The sequence below is a fragment of the Aquarana catesbeiana genome, linkage group LG01, assembly GCF_042186555.1.
Source record: "Aquarana catesbeiana isolate 2022-GZ linkage group LG01, ASM4218655v1, whole genome shotgun sequence".
NCBI lineage: Eukaryota > Metazoa > Chordata > Amphibia > Anura > Ranidae > Aquarana > Aquarana catesbeiana.
The window spans coordinates 597347837-597368477 of record NC_133324.1 but is presented as its reverse complement, the minus strand read 5'-3'; the positions used below and the strand labels follow the sequence as shown (position 1 = coordinate 597368477).

The 20641-nt window shown below is 40.7% G+C and overlaps 1 long non-coding RNA gene across 2 annotated transcripts in view; it reads right to left on the bottom strand.

Annotated features, from left to right (window-relative positions):
* Positions 1 to 20641, bottom strand: part of LOC141107569 (uncharacterized) — a 180803-nt gene that overhangs the window by 52271 nt on the left and 107891 nt on the right. Inside the window, exon 4 of one of the 2 annotated variants that reach the window (XR_012235938.1) lies at positions 10164 to 10614. The exons of the other annotated variant lie outside the window; for it this stretch is intronic. This is a non-coding gene — a long non-coding RNA (uncharacterized lncRNA). Of the gene's footprint in view, positions 1 to 10163; positions 10615 to 20641 lie in introns of those variants that run through there. 2 annotated transcript variants of the gene reach the window in all.

The following is a 20641-nucleotide window of genomic DNA, read 5'->3' as shown; positions in this document are numbered from 1 at the left end:
TTTCAATTACAATTATTTACATTTGTTAAATACCAAGTGGCTAGACCATGAGATAATTAACAAATGTATTTTTTTTTCTTTGTGAATTGACTTTAGGGTAATATCACATTTTCACAAATGCAGTATTTAAAACATTTGTTACCCTAAAAAAAAAAAAAAAATGGATCCTGTTCCCTTAAAGTATGAATAACAGCACAGTGCTGTGTAATTTGGCCCCCTGTATCACCTGAAATACCTGGCTGATTCTGCCTGGTTCTGTCCTCCCCCTGTAAACTGACCATTGTTTATCATGGCTGCTGAGCCCTGACACCATGGTCACTTTACGTGCGACCGTCATCCATGGCCTCTGTCCTCCTCTGCCCCTCCACCCCCCCGCCTGTCAGCTTTGTCAGTGCCTCCCCTCCCTACCTGCTGTTAATTTTCAGGCAATCCCGTCTTCCATAATGCTATGTCTCCACTGTATCTGCTTTATTAAAAAAATGCCGTGTATACCTTATTTCCTAACTTACGTGACCGGACAGCCTCTCTCCAACTTTCCTCCTCTCCTCCCGACTGACGTCAGCGGGGGAATCTCAGCCCTTCCCACTGTTGCTGTCAAATTGAGAGAGGAGAGAGGCAGCCGGTCAGGTGAGCACCGAGTGCCACTAGGAAATAAGGTATAGACTGCATTTTTTTAATAAAGCATTTACAGCAGAAACGTGCAGTCAGGGGAGGCAGGTGAGGCAGAGCGAGGGTTGTAGCTTGTAGCCAAAGTCCTAACCCACCACTGGTCACAATTTGGGGCTCTTGGCACCTGGTTTTGGAGATATAGCACTCCTTGCGCAGCCTGTCAGAAGCTACATACTGTGTGGCCAGTTCAAATACAAGCTGACACACTCTGTTTGCAGCAGACTGAGAGGATCGATATATAATAATTATTTGTATATTACTTACTTATGGTAATTAACCCCTTGCCACCCGGGCCAATTCCGACACTTCTCTCCTACATGTAAAAAAATTGTTAGAAAATTACTCAGAACCCCCGAACATTATATATATTTTTTAGCAGACACCATAGGGAATAAAATGGCGGTCATTGCAACTTTTTATGTCACACGGTATTTGCGCAGCAATTTTTTCAAACGCGTCTTTTTGGGAAAAAAAACTGTTTCATGAATAAAAAAAGTTAGCCTGATTTTGTTGTATAATGTGAAAGATGATATTACGCTGAGTAAATAGATACCTAACATGCCATGCTTTAAAATTGTGCACACTTGTGGTATGGCATCAAACATTTTTACAGGTTACCTGTTTAGAGTTACAGAGGAGATCTAGCACGAGAATTATTTCACTTGCTCTAACGTTCGCGGCGATACCTCACATGTGTCATTTGAACGCCATTTACAACAGTGCCTCACCAGTCACTGACCTCACTGCACATCCCTGATTTACAGTGGAGACATAGCATTATGGAAAACAGGGGATTGGCTGAAAATTAACAAGTGGTTTTACAACCACTTTAAGTGTAGTGACATTTCAAATATCACATGTGATATTTTATGTAACACACAAATATTGCATGCGATAAACGTGAGGGATATGACCAATTGCAATCTACTGTATTATTTCCATTAAAAAATGATCTGGTGAGTTAAAACTTGTTATACTTTCTCTATCACACCAATGTATATTGTGAAAAAGTCTTTATTTTGTGAAAAGATTGGAAGCACATAACGATTACAAAATGTGTATTATGTAAGTAAATGTATATGCTTTACATGGAAACTTAACAGCTCACAGAGACATCAAGTGGCAGCTTGAGTAATTACATGTAATATTTTTGACAGCTGATGTCATTTGAACGATTATGCATCCAGATATTGAAAAATGCAATATCCTCACACAGTAGTTTGCACATTGTAAGCTCAAGGTTAACATAACCAATAGTATTTTTCTCTGGGCACATTTAGGCTGATCATAAGGCTTGGGCCAAACAAGGGATTTTAATTGTTTAATCGGGACTGGGGTTTATACTAGGAGGTAAGTGCACTTAAATACACTTTCCTCCATGCTGCACATGGAGTGGAAGCTTAAAAATAAGGGACTATTTGTACAGTATTCAGGGAGCTGTATCTGGGAAAGGACAAAGGTAGAGTAAATGTACTTAGCACATTACACTTACTCCTTGCTGTCCTTTACAATGGTATTTCATGAGCATCACTGGATTCAACATGCTGCCAATAAAACGAACGACAAAGAGATTTAACTGCCAGTGTGGCCATAGGTTAAATGGATCAGTAATTACAAGCAAGGCTTCAACTTTTATGCATCACCTGCAATAATTATGCCACACGTTCTCTCCCATTAGTAAGACCCCTTTCACACTGGGGCCGTGCCACGTTAGTGGTAAAGTGCTGCTAGTTTTGGTGGTGCTTTTCGGCCGCTAACGGGGCACTATTAACCCCCGCTAGCAGCAGAACAAAGGGTTAAAAGCGCCCGTGTTGCACTATCCATTCATTTCAATGGCCAGGTTGTTATGGGAGCGGTGTATACACCACTCTTAAACCTCCCCAAATATACTGCTTGCGGGACTTTTTTTCCCATTCCACAAGCGCGCCGCCCCAGTGTGAAAGCACTCGGGCATGAGAGGCTTTTCAGGCGCTATTTTTAGCGTTAAAACACCTGAAAAGCGCCTCAGTGTGAAAGGGGTCTAATAGTCACAATAGGCTGAAAATTGTGGTAGGTTCCCACATTGTGATTTTGTCCTTGGAGAAACTTGGGGGCTATAAACATGCATGCATCATACATACTAGGGGGAGAACAACTGGGGCAGTCAATGGTGGAGAAGGTTCTGGGTGTTCTCGTACATCATAAGCTTAATAATAGCATGCAATGCCAAGCTGCAGTTTCCATGCAAGCAAAGTTCTTTCTTGTATTAAGAGAGGTATGGACTCCAGAGAGAGAGATGTCATTTTGCCCCTGTACAAGTCATTAGTAAGACCTCATCTGGAATATGCAGTTCAGTTTTGGGTACCAGTTCACAAAAAGGATATCGGGGAACTAGAGAAAGTGCAGAGAAGGGCAACCAAACTGGTAAGTGGCATGGAGGAGCTCAGCTATGAGAAAAGATTAGCTGAACTGAATTTATTCTCTCTTGAGAAGAGGAGATTAAGGGGGTATTGATCAACATGTATAAATACATAAGTGGCCCATATAGTGAACTTGGTGTTGAGTTATTCACTTTAAGTGGGCACTCTTTACGTCTAGAGGAAAAGAGATTTCACCTCCAAATATGGAAAGGCTTCTTCACAGTAAGAGCTGTAAAAATGTGGAATAGACTCCCTCAAGAGGTGGTTCTGGCCAGCTCAGTAGATTGTTTTAAGAAAGGTCTGGATTCTTTCATAGATACACATAATATAACTGGATACAAATATTTATAGGTAAAGTTGATCCAGAGAATATTGAATTGCCTTTGGGGGATCAGGAAGGAATTGTTTCCCCTGCTGGAGCAAATTGGACCATGCTTTAATGCTTTATTGGGGGGGTGGGTCACCTTCCTTTGGATCAACTGTGGGTACAGGATTGTATATATATATATATATATATATATATATATATATATATATATATATATATATATATATATATATATATATATATATATATATATTTTTTTTTTTTTTTTTTCTCTTTCTATTGGTAGAACTAGATGTTTTTTTTTCAGCCAGACTAACTATGTAACTATATGTAACTATGTGAGAAATTATTTTTCCACCTTTCATTTTTGGATATAGTTTGGCACCTTAGATGGTTTGTTGGACCTCTGGTGCATGTTTAGATGTCATGAAAGATTACAGCAGAGTTATTAAAGTGGATGTAAACCCAAAACAAACTTTAGTTGTGTGGTAGCTTACCCTTCAATAGTTGAGGTTCATTTATAGAAAGTAATAATAAACTCAATAAAATCTGCATAACCAAAAGTGATACCCTAATAGGCAAGCTGGCACTACAAAAAATGTTTTCACTCCACTTACAAATAGAATAACCAAAATAGTGCAGCACCACGACTACCCACCATTCCGATATTGGATAGGGGATGGCGCTGCACTATTTTAGTTATCATAGTCTATATAAGGTACTTTATAGGTAATTGATGTAGGTGTAAAGCATGGACTAGTGGCTATTGCAAAAACAGATGCTTTCAGTCCAATGTTTCTACATCGGTTCTTCTGCTGTGTACTTTTAAGATGAACAGTGCCTACAGCTACAGATGACAGTGGGAGGGGGTTATTCATAAGGCTCATTTATTGCTTGTTAAGAATATGTAAATGCTTAAATGTCCATAACCTGGTCACAAGTTCACTTTAAGGCCATCTATAAATGAAAAACAAATGAATTTGCGCTGACAAGATTTTGTACAAAAGTGCTGCCCACATAGCACATGCACACACCATATCCCGAGAGCTTGTATACAGAACACAACAATCATTTATTTCCAGTGCACCTTTCCTTAGTCATACATTCAATTCATGCTCCAAGCCCACTAAAAATAGATTCAGTACAATGGATAGACATGTGAAAAAGCCACAGGAGTCAGGTCTAGAAAGATGAATATATAGAAACAATTGTTGAAGCAGATTTTAAGATTTTGCTTTACCATGCTTACAATAAAACATATTTTTAGAATATTTTTTTCCTAAAGCTTTTAGATGAAGTGTATTAAGGAGAGAATCAACATAGAAGAAAAAATTGCAACGTTCAGTCATTTGCAAACATCTGTTTTAATGTTATATTATTTTTTTTTCATTTTTACCAACTCAGAAAAAATCTGTATATATAAGTGGCTGTAACAGTAGCCGTTAATAAAATAATGTCTTACCATACGGAAAAAATACTTTTAAAGTGGATATATAGTCTTTTCAAATGATTTGTAATATACTGTATGTGTAAAAGAGTTTAGCTTGTTATAAATGTTGCTATTTAAAAGTCTTAATGTTTTAGAAGCCTTATTTTTATGTGTCATGAATAATTAGTAGCCATATGTGCTCATAGCATATGAAGCCTTTGCTTTGTTGTGCTACATATAGGTTGTGCTTTACTATTCCCTATTTACTTACTTACTTACTTACTTACTTACATGTACTTTGGGCTACTTTCCTGTGTGGTTGATTTTGTGATCTTAACAATTGTTAAGCGAGGAGGTTAAATGATCCCTAAGTCAAATACAGATCTCCTTCTAGTGGTTAAGCCAAAAACCTTTCTATTTAATAAGATAATTAGGGATGCGCCAATGAAGTCAATTGGAGCTAAATAAAAAACAGCAATGGCCATTTTCTAGGCTAATAGACAAAAGATTGTCCAATAAATAGCACAGGGGAATTTTTAAATTGCAGGTACATTACAGCTTTGGCTGCTTATTTCTGTTTGTAACTAAAGGGACTGGACTTTCCGTTCATCTATGCAAGACTCTTATACTAGATAAGGGTCTGGTATAGATGTAAATGGGTTAATGGGGGACCCCACTCAAAAAAGAAAATAAAGGCTTGGGACTCCGACATTCGAGACCTGTATGCTTGATGAGGGGCTGGCATAGATGTCAAGGGAGAATCTTTTACAGTTGCGGCTTTAGTAACACTTTAAAAATGAGTTATAGTGACTAGAGTCTAAAAAAAATAAGTAAATTATAACGCAAAATAGAGATTTTGAGGGGGGGGGGGGGATAGACTTGTTTATTGGGAGAAGAAATGTATTCAAAATCAACAACAATGTGTTGGGAGACAGTATCATAAAAACACTAAGATTCAGGCTGCAGCTTATTAGCACAGTATTAAATTATGCGCTGGGAGCTTCTTGTATACAGCAATATGGCTTTATTTTCATGGAGAAATACATTACATGCCTTTTATCATAGAACAGGAAGAGAACACAAGCAAGTGCATATAACACAATAAGGATGGTACTTCCTCTGATTACCTTACCATAGATAACACCCTATAATACTGCAGTGCCACCTACTGGTACAGGTAGGTGTAATGTATATATATAGTATATTGTTCACAGTACTTTCCATTACATGCTGTTGCTCTTACAACACCCCTTCTCAACAGCATGTGCTTTTTCAAACTATATTCAGCTTTATCTGGAAATAATTATGACGTTCCTTTAACAAAGGCTTGGTAAATGCATTAGCAGTCATCTCCTCTGACGGGCAGTATTGAATGTCAATAACACCTTGCTCTTGATTGTCAGTAGGTGATACTTGTCGTTGATGTGTTTGGTCCTGGGATTGACTCTTTCTGATTGTGAAAGCTTTATACATCCCTGATTGTCTTCAAAAATGGAAATTTTTTTTGACATGTCTATTCCAATGTCCACAAAAAGTTGACAAATCCATATTGCTTCTTGACATGCGTGTGCTGCTGCAATGTACTCTGCTTCAGTTGAAGATAGAGCGCCAGTTACTTGCTTTTGACTAGACCAACTTATGGTTATTTCCCCATACTGGAAGGGGAATTCACTTGTGGATTTGCGGTCTGTGCAGTCCCTGGCCCAATCAGCATCCACATATCCAACTAGTGTTGGATCTGATGTTGCTGGTAACCGTAACTTCATTTAAATTGTTCCTTTGAGGTGCTGTATCACTCTTTTTACTGCGTTCCAGTCATGCTGACAGGGAGCTGAGACTTTCCTGCATAGTATAACCGATGCTGTGCTATGTCTGGTTTTGTTACAGTGGCAACATATAGCAGCTTACTGATAGCTCTGCAATGCATATCATTGTTGGGCAGCAAGTTTTTTGCTTCATTGCTCTTTATGCTCTAATTTGCATAGGTGTGAACATGGCCTAAGACCGTAGATGCGCATCTGAAGTTTACACACAAGGTTGTCTCCTTGCTCAAACCCTGGTGGTTGCTCCATGTAGAGGTCTTCCTTAATGTCTCCATATAGGAAAGCAGTTTTAACATCTAGATGTTTCACTTGCATGCCCTTCCTGGCTGCAACGCTAAGAAGCACTCTGATGGTGGAGTGTCTTATGATGGGAGCAAATGTTTCATCGTAATCTTTACCGAATTTCTGGGAGCAACCCTTGGCAACTAGTCTGGCTTTATATTTGTGGCTATTCCCTTCTGCGTCTAAATTTTACTTTGAAAGTCCACTTACTTCCTATAGTTTTGTGGTTAGGGGGGAGCTCTAAATATTCAGGTTTTATTTTCTTGAAGTGACTTTAATTCTTCTTCTGCTGCCTATTACCATTTATTGGCTTCACGTTTTGGCAGTTTTTCTATGTCTTCCCAGGATGTTGGTCAAGTACGCTGTGTGTTTTCACAGTGTATTATAGCTTGCGGGGTGGTATCCCCTTTGTAGTCCGAGTGGATCTTCTGGCTTCAGGCAGTTCAGCAGGATCTGGTGTGGAACTTTATTTAGGCAATGTGAGTTCCACGTCTTGTTCTGACTCTTGCACAGGTTCAGTGTTTCTGATGATGGTCTCTCATCAAAACAAACAGTATGATTTATTGTCACTTTGTCAGTCATTGGGTGTAGGATTCTGTAACCCTTACTTTGCTCACTGTAGCCTACTAGAATGCCCTCTATGGCTCTGTTCTCCAGCTTGGATCGCTTTTCACTTGGAATATAGGCATATGCTTTACATCCAAACACTCTGATGTGCCCTATGTTAGGCTTTGATCCATGCCACATTTCACATGGAGTACTTTTAATAGCTCTTGAGGGTAGTCTGTTCTGTAGATAGGTTGCAGTCATGACTGCTTCTCCTCAGTACTTGTAAGGTAGGTTGGCATCCGACAACATGCATTTGGCCATTTCTATAAGAGCGCAATTTTTCCTTTCTGCAACACCGTTTTGTTCAGGAGTGTATGGTGTGGTTGTCTGAGGTACTATTTCTTGTCTCTTCAGGTATGAGGCCACTCTTGAAGTTTCTCTGTTGTTTCATTCTTGTGTTTCATCAGATAAGCAGTTGTGTACCTGAAATAATCATCAATGAACATCAGTAAATATTTGTTCCTGCCTGATGTAGGAGTTTTCATTGGACCTCATACGTTACTGTGTATGAGCTGCAGGGGGTGGGTGTTTTTTCTTTGTGAAGCCTGTGGAAGGGGAGCACGTGTGGTTTTTGCTTCAATGCAGCACTTTCATTTCATAAGCACTTTGCAAGGCGCTATTGTCAAATCTTCTGATAAGCCTCTCTTTATAATGTCCTGTATAGCTTCTGGACTTCTGTGCCCCAGCCACCTGTGCCATAAGTGAGTACATTTGTTGTGTATGTCATTCGAGACTATATTAGCTTGCTGGTCTGTGGTGATGGACTTGTATAGGTGATCATCCAGTTTCCCTTTTGCAAGAAATTGCTTATTATTGTGAATTGTGCATTCATCACCCTGGAACTTAATTGTGAGACTGTTGTTTGCAAGACTTTTCACTGATAGAAGGCTGTCTTCTAGTTCTAGAACATACAACACTTTCTTTACAAGAATACTATACTCGTCTTGTGGTGTAATGCAGGCAGCCCTGGCCTTTACCTTCTGAAGTGATGCTTTTCCCATTTGCGTTGTCTTTTGCACTGTAATCAATGTTTGTGAAGAAGGTCTCATCGCTAGTCATGTGGCTTGTCGCACCTGAGTCTATGCACCAGCCGCATGGCTAGCAGCTCTGTGTCACTTTAAAGGTGCCACTCCATGATGTGTCTAAAGCGTTAATACTAGCAGTATATGTCTCTGGAAGGCTGCAGAGGAGCAGGGCAACAGTATGGTTATCTTTGATGCCCTCTCCGATGGCACGTAGCTACACTATGATCTCTAGCATAGCTTTCATGTGGTTACACATATGCTGGCCTTCTTCTAGTCTCATCTTGTAAAGCTTTCTTAGCAAAAACAGCTTACTGTTGAGACTTAACCACTTAACCCCCGGAAGATTTGGCTGCTGAATGACCAGACCATTTTTTACGATTCAGCACTGCATCGCTTTAACTGACAATTGCACGGTCGCGCGATGCTGCATCCAAACAAAATTGACGTCCTTTTTTTCCCACAAATAGAGCTTTCTTTTGGTGGTATTTGATCATCTCTGTTTTTATTTTTTGCGCTATAGACAAAAAAAGAGCAACAGTTTTGAAAAAAACCACAATATTTTGTACTTTTTGCTGTAATAAATATCCGATTAATTTTTTTTAAAAAAGCAAATTTTTTCTCAGTTTAGGCCGATATGTATTCTTCTACATATTTTTGGTAAATAAAAATCACAATAAGCGTATATTGATTAGTTTGTGCAAAAGTTATAGCCTCTACAAGATAGGGGATAGATTTATAGCATTTTTATTATTATTTTTTTTTTACTAGTAATGGCGGCAATCTGTGATTTTTATGAGGACTGCGACATTATGGCAGACACATCGGACACTTTTGACACATTTTGGGACCATTGGCATTTATACAGCGATCAGTTTTATAAAAATACACTGATTACTGTAAAAATGTCACTGGCAAGGAAGGTGTTAACACTAGGGGCGATCAAGGGGTTAACTGTGTTCCCTGTGTGTGTTTCTAACTGTAGTCCACATACCTTTGGCCATTTTCTCTGTTTTTATGTGGATAAGCTGGTCATCTTCTACTAGCAAGCTTATAATCGCTTTTGGTTGTCTATCCTGTATTTAGCACTTGCCACAAGTCATCCATGCTAAAAAAGCATTTCCAGCTTGAACTTCCACAGCTGGTAATTGGCATTGTTCAGTTTTGTTATTGCAAACTTCACTACTGAACCACTTACCACTTTCAGCTGCTTGCATACAGTATTCACAGACTCACTGTACTCACTGTCTTGCAGAATTCTCTTTTTTACAGTGCCTGGGTGCTGCTGGGTTTGCTGGCTGTGCCTGGGCTCATAACCTATTAGCACGGTATTGAATTATGCGATGGAAGCTTCTTGTATACAGCAATACAGCTTTACTTTCATGGAGAAATACATCACATGCCTTTTATCATAGAACAGGAAGAGAACACAAGCAAGTGCATATAACCCAATAAGGATGGTACTTCCTCTGATTACCTAACCATAGATAACACACTATAATACTGCAGTGCCACCTACTGGTATAGATGGGTATAATGCATATGCATAGTATATAGTTCACAGTACTTTAAGATACATGCTGTTGCTCTTCCAACACAGCTGTCCCAAGAAACCTTGGAAACCTTAGGATCTGTGTATACAATGGGGAGTGGGAAGTACCATCATCTAAGTGCAATTAGTCTAAAAACAATTGAAGCCAGAGATAAATAAAAGGTGGCACTCACATTTGGTGAAATTGTAAAAACATGTATCCTTGTGGAAAATTTGCAGAGCTTGACAGGTTCACGGCTGGGTCTCTACGATCAGTCTGTAGGAGGCACTGGGAGAGGACATCTGTTTGACTGGGAGGGTGCTGTGGATGGCAGCAGGTCAGCTGCAAGTTGGAGACAGCAAGAGACTTTGGAGATCAGCTGAGGGGAGAATGGCGACTGATGAGCCACGTGGCAGTGGCGGCAGCAGTCTGTAGCAATTGGTTAGCGTGGTGCAGTGCAGGGACGGTAGTTTTATCAGCAAGCTGGCTTGGTAGAGCTGATGTCCGGGAGTAAACCAGGGCTAGAGTCGAAGCAGCGAGAATCGCAGTGTTATGGTGTGAGAACACTCCCAAATGGAATTTACTTCTGTTTTATTTCTTCAGTTTCATTTTACAGTTTTACAAAGAAGACAGAGGGCTCTAGGGTGATTATTTTTCTAGGCTCACTTACGTTATAAGGAGAGACTAAAGTGTGTGATGCACTTCATTTGTATGCAATGGGTAAAGATGAATTAAAAAATGAAAATAGGAAATTAAAAAAAAAAATTAACACCCACTGATAAAATTATTTACATTAAGATGACTACATGCATCCTTTAATGCAGCTTCGAGTCACCTGATTTGTGATTGTGCTCTACTGACTAGAAATGGGAGTTAAAAAAAGATGATTCCTTAGTCTCACCCATTTAATAATTATAAACCTGTTAAAAACTTTACAAAAAAGATCAAAGCAAATTCTTCCTCCACATTGTACTGAAATGCTTTAAACATGATTCACTATTAATGATGCTTTCTGAATTTTTATGTTTTTTCAAGGAAGTTTTGCTTGCTTAGAACAGACCTAGTGAAGCAAAAATAGAACCGTTAGCTTCAATGGAGCAATTGCTTTCAATACAGCATATGATGATAAATGTACTTTTGAATAAGTAAATTATAATTAAGTATAATGTGTTTTAGGATTGACAACACATATTTTCTTATTCACTTTACTGATTATTGCCGTTTTCTCTCATTTCTACAGTTGTCTGACCATGGTTATCGTACATTTATTCTTTAAAAAGAGAACTAAACCATTTACAAAATTGCTAGGAAGTAGAGCTTTTGAAGCAGAAAATAAGTTACATGTCTCTACTGCCAAAGAAAACTTTCTTTTTTCTTGTTTTTTTGTGTACACTGCATGTGGCTCATGCACGGTGCAGTATATGTTTCTGGCCCACTCTATGTATAAGTAGGATGCTCAGAATAGAGCTGGGTGCTGGGGCAGTCACTGAAAAGAGAAGGTGCTGGGACTAGAAGAAGCAGCAGAGAAGGAGTGCGGGTGATTGTTGATCTGCTCCCACTGTAGGTGGGAAAACTCTGAGGTATACATGCTTGCCACAAAATGGCAAGAACTGTCAACTGCCTTGCCCCAATAACTGTACCTGTCTGCATTAATGTATTCCTGACATATCTTGATATCTTTTTTTTTACTTAAAGTGTAACTTCTTTTTCATGGGAAAAAAATATAGCAAGTGAAAAAAATCTACGGCTCTGCTGCCCTCTACTGTCTGAATTTGTAAATGCCTGTATTTATATTATGTATCCAGTTCGTGTCCCTGAGTGGTTGGCTTTGAAACCCCAGAAGGAGGAAGTAGAGAGAGAGAAAGTCTCAGCCATGTGTCTGGTCCATGCTGCTAAACCCCAAGCCAGGAGAGACTATTATGTAAATATTCCTATGATCTAATAGTTTAATTGCAGTGGTTGAGTGAATATCTAAATCCTAGTGACAGACAGAGTATCTCTGTCCTATTGTGATAACTTTACACCCACAATGCCAGATAGTTAGGTGTGTGCTATAGTATGTATGTAGTTGTCACCTTGCTGTATATGAGCATGTGACCCTGTTTTACAAGAGAGGTTATATACAGCTCTAGTTATTTTGGCTAAACCTGTCCTTTTTGGTCTGGGATAGACTTGTGCACAATGGAAAAATTTGTTTAGTTTAGTTTAAATTCTTTTCAGTGCTGTTGATTAGTAATCATTCGTAATTTCGCAAAACGTGATTTTTCGTGTTCGGACTAATTCGTATTTTCGCAAGTGACAGTTTTCGTTGAATCAGGAATGATTTGTATTTCTGTAAGCCTTATTTTTAGTTGATTCAGAATTCGTACTTTCGGTAGAGTGCATTGAATTTCGTTGATTCTGGACACTACTCCTACTTTCGTACCTTTTTTTTTCCCATTGATTCGTAATTTTCTGTGTCTCTCTCACAATGGCACTTCCTAATGTGTTTCAAATGGATTCGTACATTCGTAACTTTTTTTTTTTGTTTGTTGATTTGGAATTTGATGTCTCTCTCACAATGGCGCTGCCTAACATACTTCAAATGGGTTGGTACATTCGTATCTTTTTTTGTTCACTGATTCGTAATTTTACGTGTCTCAAAATGGCGCTGCCTAACGTGCTTCGAATGGATTCGTACATTCTTAACTTTTTTTTTGTTCGTTGATTTGTAATTTTACGTGTCTCTCTCAAAATGGTGCTATCTAACGTGCTTTGAATAGATTCATACTTTTCTAAATACATCACGGTTATTCGCAACGATTTGAAATCTCGTATTTTACTTTCGTTTTTCACATGCGGCTATAGCCTCCACCCTTTACGCCATTTTGAGAGGGAGTACAGTGGTGTGGTAAGGGAGGAGCAGAGAGCAGAGCAGAGAGTGGTATTGTTGGTTTTGTGGTTGTTTTTGTGTGTTTTGGTGCTAATGGTGAAATTAGAATGTCTGGGAGTGAGAATGGACGTGTGAGTCTTGTGAGTGAGAATGTTGGTGTTGGTATGAGAGTTGTTGGTGTGAGTGAGAGTGGAGGGGAGCAGAGGAGTAGAGGGGAGCGGAGGAGTGGAGGGGAGTGGAAGAGTGGAGGAGGGGACTCAGGGGAGAGGAGGAGTGTAGGGGAGGAGAGGCGTGGAGGGGAGAGGTGGAGTGGAGGGGTGGAGGGGAGAGGAGGAGTGTAGGGGAGGAGAGGCGTGGAGGGGAGAGGAGGAGTGTAGGGGAGGAGGGGCGTGGAGGGGAGAGGAGGTGTGGAGGGGAGAGGAGTGGAGGGAAGAGGAGGCGTGGAGGGGAGGAGTGGAGGGGAGAGGAGGAGTGGAGCTGAACGGAGGCGTGGTGTGGAGCCAAGGCATGGAAGAAAGCGTGCCCATAGAGGTGGAGTGGAGCGGGAGCATGGCCAAAAAAGGAGGCATGTGTCCCCTCCCTACATCAGAAGAGATTGCTGACGCCGACGTGCAGCAGCAGCAGCGCCAGCGAACCAAGAGACAGAGAAGATCAAGTGGGCCCGTATTTACCCCAGAGGAGAATTCTGCATTGGTTGCTGCAGTGAACAGAGATAAAGCGAGACTCTTCAGCCTAAATGTCTCAACCTCTCCGAAGAGAGCAGCCTGGGAACGAGTCTGGGACTCAGTGAATACAGTCTCCAAGGTTCACAGGGCCACCACTGGCGTCAGGCACAGGTAAATATTCAAATATTACTGTACATAAATTAATGGAAATCAATGATGGATGGGGGAGTAAGTGGGCAGTTGAGCACTTACTCACCTATTTCTGACTCACGGCAAAGCAGTTAGTCTTTCCTTCCTTGTCATGGGTGATGGCTTTCCAGAATGCCAACTTACAAGTGCCATGTTGCCAACACTGTGGCCTGGAGATTACATGAATATTTTGGTGGACTGGATATATTAGCAGCAAAATCTCCTTGTCATGACGTAGGTGCCATCAGAGGGTGGAAAGAAAAAACATTTTGGTGGTGGGAGTATAGGAGACTCGGAGTACCAATGTAGGCCTTCATTTTCCTGTGTCTGCATGTACTGTATATTAGCAGCAGACTCAGTATCACCACTATTGCCACCACCAGTACTACAAGTATAGGATTGGTAAGCAAGCAAGCAGCCTGGTTGGCAAGCTGCATAACAAAACAACCAAAACAAAACAGATTTAACTTAAAAAATAAAAATAATGGTTTGTAACTAACTGCTAATTAGGAGAAAATCCAATGGTAATTATGTTTAAAGTGCACTGTTTACATTATGGAAATGACTGGAATAATTTTATAACATTCTTTCTTATAAGTTAATAAACACAGCAGCTTGAGACATTTTTGACACCTATCCAGGTAGTGAAACCCTGGTAGGAGGCAATCCTCCAAGGTGCTATTTGCACTCATGCGTGGTCTGTGCGTTCCTGATATATTGCATGACCATGTGTGCACTGACTGCCTTCAAACGGTTTGCCTTTCACCTTCATGGTGCTGCTTATACTGAACTTAAGGGAATGTGTTTGTGTTCCAGTGTCCTAGGTATTCGAGATTCGAGAAGATAACAGGGGTGGTGGAAATAGCAGGACTATTGCAGCAGGTAAGTTTCACAAACTAAATGGTTTAAAGTTTTTATTTAAATGTACAAATGATACAGACATCCCATTTATTTATTATGCTACTAAATGACACAGTTGTCTCAAAAGGACAACTATTTAAGTTATACTACCAGACCAGTAGATGTAACCTTGAGCAGTAAAATAGCAGGGCAGGAGGTATGAGGTAGGACTTAGTAGGGGATCATTCCATGCTAAATCATCACAAACCAAATGGAACTTTGTTTTAAACCCGACCATCTCAGATGTTCATTAAATTAAATTTAATAGGATGGTAAAGGTCAAACATGCAGTAACTAACATATCTGACATTTAAGCCCTCACGGAAATGGTCAGAATGGGACATGTGATGATTTGGCATGGAATGATGACCTTAGAGGAAACGGTGGGACTGGGTCAGGTGGAGATTATGTTACCATGGATGATCTAGATTGAGTATTATTTTTTTATTCAGCATCAAAGTCTAGGGCAGGGTAACCAAGCTTTGGCAGGTTGACTTTTAAAAAAGCCATTTGCTCTAAGAGCTGGGGGAGCAATTGTGAGCGCTGAGGGCATAATATATTTCCTGTTACAGAAAACACCCGCTCACTCTGGACCGTGGTTGAGGGACAGGAAAGAAGCTCCTGGGCTACCAAGGACAAAGCAGGACACAGACCCTTCTTCTCATTGTAGAAATTCAAGGGATCTGTACTGGGGGGCAAAGGACGTTCTGCTAGGTAAGCCCTAACTATGTCACCAGCCTACCCACTTACCTAAAAGACACCATTCATGTGCTCACCGTGTTGGAGGGCCTATCTGTCCCTACCAACACGATTCTGGCCTCCATAGATGTGGAGGCCCTGTATTCAAGTATATCCCATCATAAAGGGGTTGCAATGACATCGCTCTTCTTAAACGAGAGGGATCTTGATACTATACCATACAATATGTTTATCACTGAAATGCTATACTTTATTTTGACTCACAATACCTTCACCTTCGACGGCTCCCACTACCTCCAGGTGCAGGGTGTAGTGATGGGGACCAAGTTTGCCCCATCGTATGCAAACCTGTATCTGGGAGGGTGGGAGTGGGAGGTGTTCGCATCAGATCTATACTCGATGTACCTACGCCACACTTTGTTGTGGCGCAGGTACATCAATGATATATTGATCTTCTGGACAGGCGCACCAGAACTCTTGTTGGCATTCGTTGAGAGACTTAATCAAAATGATTACAATTACAATTACAGGGATACCCTTCCATTCCTGGATCTCACCATACACAAAAGTGCGGAGGGTGAGATCACTACCAACCTTCATCGGAAGGATACAACGGGAAATTCCCTGCTGCACTTTACAAGCACTCATCCATCTCATTTGATAAATTCTATCCCTAAGGGACAATACCTACGGGCAAAGCGCAACTGTAGCAGTGAGGAGTTTTTTAAAATTCAAGCCTCCCTCCTGCATAAATGCTTTTTAGACCGAGGATATAGCAGAAAATCCCTTAAAAAGGCTTTTAAAAACGCCAACAATAACCCACGAGATCTTTTACTGTTCTAGGGAGAAACACTGACACCTTCTCACCCATTAGGTATACGTTCCATTACAAAGTACAATAACTAACATAAAGCCAAAGGAAATATCTTAAACACCCACTGGCACCTATTAAGTGACGATCCATCTTTGAAATTGTTTTTTAGAACCCAAGCCACACTTGTTATTTAATCATAACCAATCCTTACGAGACATCTTGGTATCAAGTCACTTCTCGTCCCAGAAGGACAGGGATCCTTGCGGCTCTTTACCATGAGGTACCTTTCAATGTGGGAAATGTGATTTCTGCAAATTCATTAAAATGGGGAAAAATGTTCACTTACCCACAGGTGAGAACCTAGTTATGTACCACTTTGTGAACTGTGACACGATCTGCATTGTATATTTACTCACATATGGCTCTATGTGGGTAAACTATGTGGGCAAAACCAAACAAAATTTCTGGAGACGCATTAAGGAACATGTCACTGTAACGATATCACGTACGGGACATGAAAAGCTGTAGCTAGCTGCCATCTTGTGTGGAAGTAGCCATGACAGTTTGGCTAACCATGTAACATACAGAGAAATCCGAACTCCCTCCTCCCTTGTCTTAGGAATTCAAAGCTTTTTAAGTTCAATAGAAAAGGTTATCTCAACAGAGAAAACAGAACCAGGTTAGGTCAGTAGAAAACATTTGTTGTAAGGGCAGTGTTCAGGCCTGTCGTAAAACTGTCACCCTCCCCATTCAGAGACCTAACAGGCCTCGGTTGTAAATTGTCTGAATACACCTCCAACTTATAAGTATGAAATTTCAGCATGTGTCCTAACTTCTGACTTAGTAATAGCACAGCCATAATCTGGACATATTTAGTTTCCTCAGATAATATGGAACGTTTCAAGTCCAGACACCCCTATGTCAGGTCATATGGGAAAACCCTGGGACCACTTATTCCTCCAAAGCAGGCTATACATTATAGAGATGGCATGTTTAGACTTGTTTTGAAGGAAATCTCAAGTTGAATAATAATATGGATATTTGGAGTCTGTAAACACTATAGATGCAGATATATGAATATGTATTACAAAATCTACCTGGGACGTGGTCATGAGTGTAGACACCTCCCAGCAACCGACCCCTAAACAAGATGACTAGACGATTGGTTACTGGTCACTGTCAACACCCCCTTTGATTTGACAGAAAAGAGGAGATGCCAAGACAATGGGCAGTTCTCCTTTTACCATCCAAGAAGAAACATCTGCCAAGTCGAGAACTGATTACCTAGCTCATCGATCGAACTCTGATCAACCCTCGGACATTAATTACAAGTATTCTTTCTTCCCAATTCTACCTTATTGCTTTGTGGCTGTATATTGTCTTTATTTTTTGAAACATCTTTTTCTGTAAAATATTTTATTTGCATCAACTTTGACCTTTTCATAATAAACCCTTATGTTGAAAAGTGTTAACCTTGTCTCTAAAGCTCTTAATGCAAGCTATAAACGAACCTGCCTCTTGAAGGGCGCTACTGTTGTAGAGTAAGACTCTGAGCAGACCTGTCTGTGGTGGCAGTGTGTGTGGCAGACGCTTATTCTAAAATTATAATTGGTATTGCTAAAATTACGAGTCTCCCCCGGCTCAGTCTTTTAAACGGGGGTGGTGGCAGTTAAAGGGTTAATTGTGTAATTAGCCCAGTGACAATCACTCTCAGGCTGCTCGCACCTAGATTGTGGTCCTGCAAGCTGGAAAATCTTTGTGCTGGGCGCAGCTGAGAGTGGCATTGTTGCGTAAGTGACAGCCTGGTGTGAGGTTGGCCGTTCCTTCGTTGCAAGTTAGCGAGGAGGGCAGGGATCTGACACCTGCGTTCGTCACAGTCACAGATATACAAATACCAAGAAACCCATACCCAGACACTTTGCAGAATTCCATGATTACAAAACAGATTCACTCAAATTTCAGGTACTTGCTAGGGTGCACACCCCAGTTCGAGGGGGTAACTTTGATCAAAGGATTCTCCAAGTTGAAGCTAAGTGGATATTTAAGCTGCGGGCAACTCAGCCACAAGGACTGAATGATGCCATCAGCTATGCCCTGTTTTTATAACCATTCAACATCCATTTGTTCTTTTCCTCTGATACTTCTTTTCTGCCTCTCCCTCTTTTCTCGCCTTCCTTTTTCCCTTCCTCATTACGTAAAAATGCATCAAGTTACATCTTACCAATGTGATCATTTTCTTGGGGCCCATATAATATAATATATAATGTGCCCACATTCTTTATACAACTCATAAATATGTATCTGATGTTCACGTGTAGTGTGTAAATGTCCAGCTGTGACCCAAACGCAGGAATTTAATTGGTGAATCTGAGGGTAGTTATTTACCATTTACTATTCTTTTTATTATTTTTACTGTGATTAAAACGTATTTATTTGTTCCTTGCAGGCAAAGATTGCGGTATCGACACTCGTCCTGAAGGACCTCCAGCCTTGCCTGTGTCTGCGCACTGCCTGTGGGTAGTTAGACTTCTGCCAAGGGTTTGTTCTACTCTCTGAGCGCTTCTCCAATACTCCCTTTTTACAACAGGGACCCCACAGAGGCGTTCCTGCGAGTCACTATTTCTCCATCCGGGGACATCGATATGGGGCGACTTCCGGGAAGGCAATGCCTATGACGCGCACCAAGTGCATGTCATTTACGGCGTGAAGCCGATCACAATCCGCCCCTCCCTTCTGCCGTTCGGCCCTGCCCTGGCCACCAGTCACCCCTGAGGTCTTGGGAACCGCTTCCCACTCCAGCTTGGGAATCTGCAGGAATGGGTTACGGATCCGGGATTGTACACGCAGCTTTGGAGCGTGTGCCCCCTTCGGCTTCTCAGTGGACAGATGAGCCCGCCCCGTCCCTCCGGATACCTTGGATCCATTCTGGATCCTCGATCCGGGTGACTCAGGCGGCCCCAGAGATCCCTCCCCCTTGTCTTTCCAGACGGATTATGGTGGACCCCTTCCTATATATACCTCACATATTGCCAGTCTCCCCTCGGCGGTCCATATCCCCATGCTGAAGATGCTGGGAGGAGACATATACATACACAGGAAATCAGGTAATACCTTCCTCTCTTTACCACACATTTAATTGAAAATTTTATCTATTACATGTATTTTAAATGAAAGCACTATCTTCTCTGATTTTCCTTTTCAGTTGTGCGCTTCCCCTTGTTTTTGGGATTTTTCCTTTGGACTTGATCAAAGCCCACATAATTTTTGCCCCGCTTTGCCTGTTTTGAACCCCATGATAGAGTAGTGTGGCATACTTTGCCTGTCTTTGAATATTTTCATGGCGATATTGGCAATTTGCGCTTAAATTATGCAACTGTATATCCACCCCTGTTCTGTAATTTAGGTAAGACATCATACCCAGCCATTTAACACATCATACTCAACCCCTCTCTTTTTCCTTACTTCCCCCTCTCTTCTCTCTCCACCCCCTTTCCCCCTCCCTTTCTCCCCCCCCCCTTTTTTTCTTTTTTTCTGATACTGCTATATCACATCAGCATTCTTATTAGTATTTGTTTAAATATTTAGAGTATTACCATCTACACACAGGGGTCCGCCCTAATCTTTTTCTGGCCAGACCCGGTAGGGTATCCCCACGGGCTCCCCAGGCTCATTGTTCCTCCTGGACCGATACGCTACCTGCACAGTCTGAAGGTAAACTACAAATAAATGTATTAATCACAAATAGATTTTACATCTAGACTTACAACTAGATTATAGTCCTCCTTTTCCTTTTTGGTTTAACCCTGCATTTGTGAAACACTGCTGCACATGAAACAGTATATCTAACTGCATATTTCTTTGACAAAGTTTTATGATTGATGTACTTGGATTTTATTAATGGGTGATCATAGAAGCCCCACAATGATGTAGGGGATATGTAAAAATGTATTTACATGTTATATATGTAATATCAATGTTTTATCTAACATCATTTTATAGAAAACTCTGTATTTCTAAGACATCTCTCCAATATTTTTTTTTTTTTCAAAGTCTTTTTATTGGTTTTCAAAAAGAGAAACAAAAACAGAAAACGAGAACAAACAGTTAAACATACATTGGTCTTATATGATGTCTATGTGATCCTTGCAGGAATCACGCTGTCACCTTATTCATGAAATATATATTATGAAATCAGTCATAGCGGTACAGTTTACTGGGTCATGAGGTGGTGCTATGTGCAGTTGAACATGGTAAGATAGCATATTGTAGATTCATTGTGTACACCTGGCACCCGCTTGGGAGCTACATTGTGATTGGGATCTACTAAGAGGCCTCTGAAGCGGTGAGGGATCTGCCAGCCACTTAGACCAGACTTTGCCATATTTGTTGGGGCAGCCTCTGTTGTCATA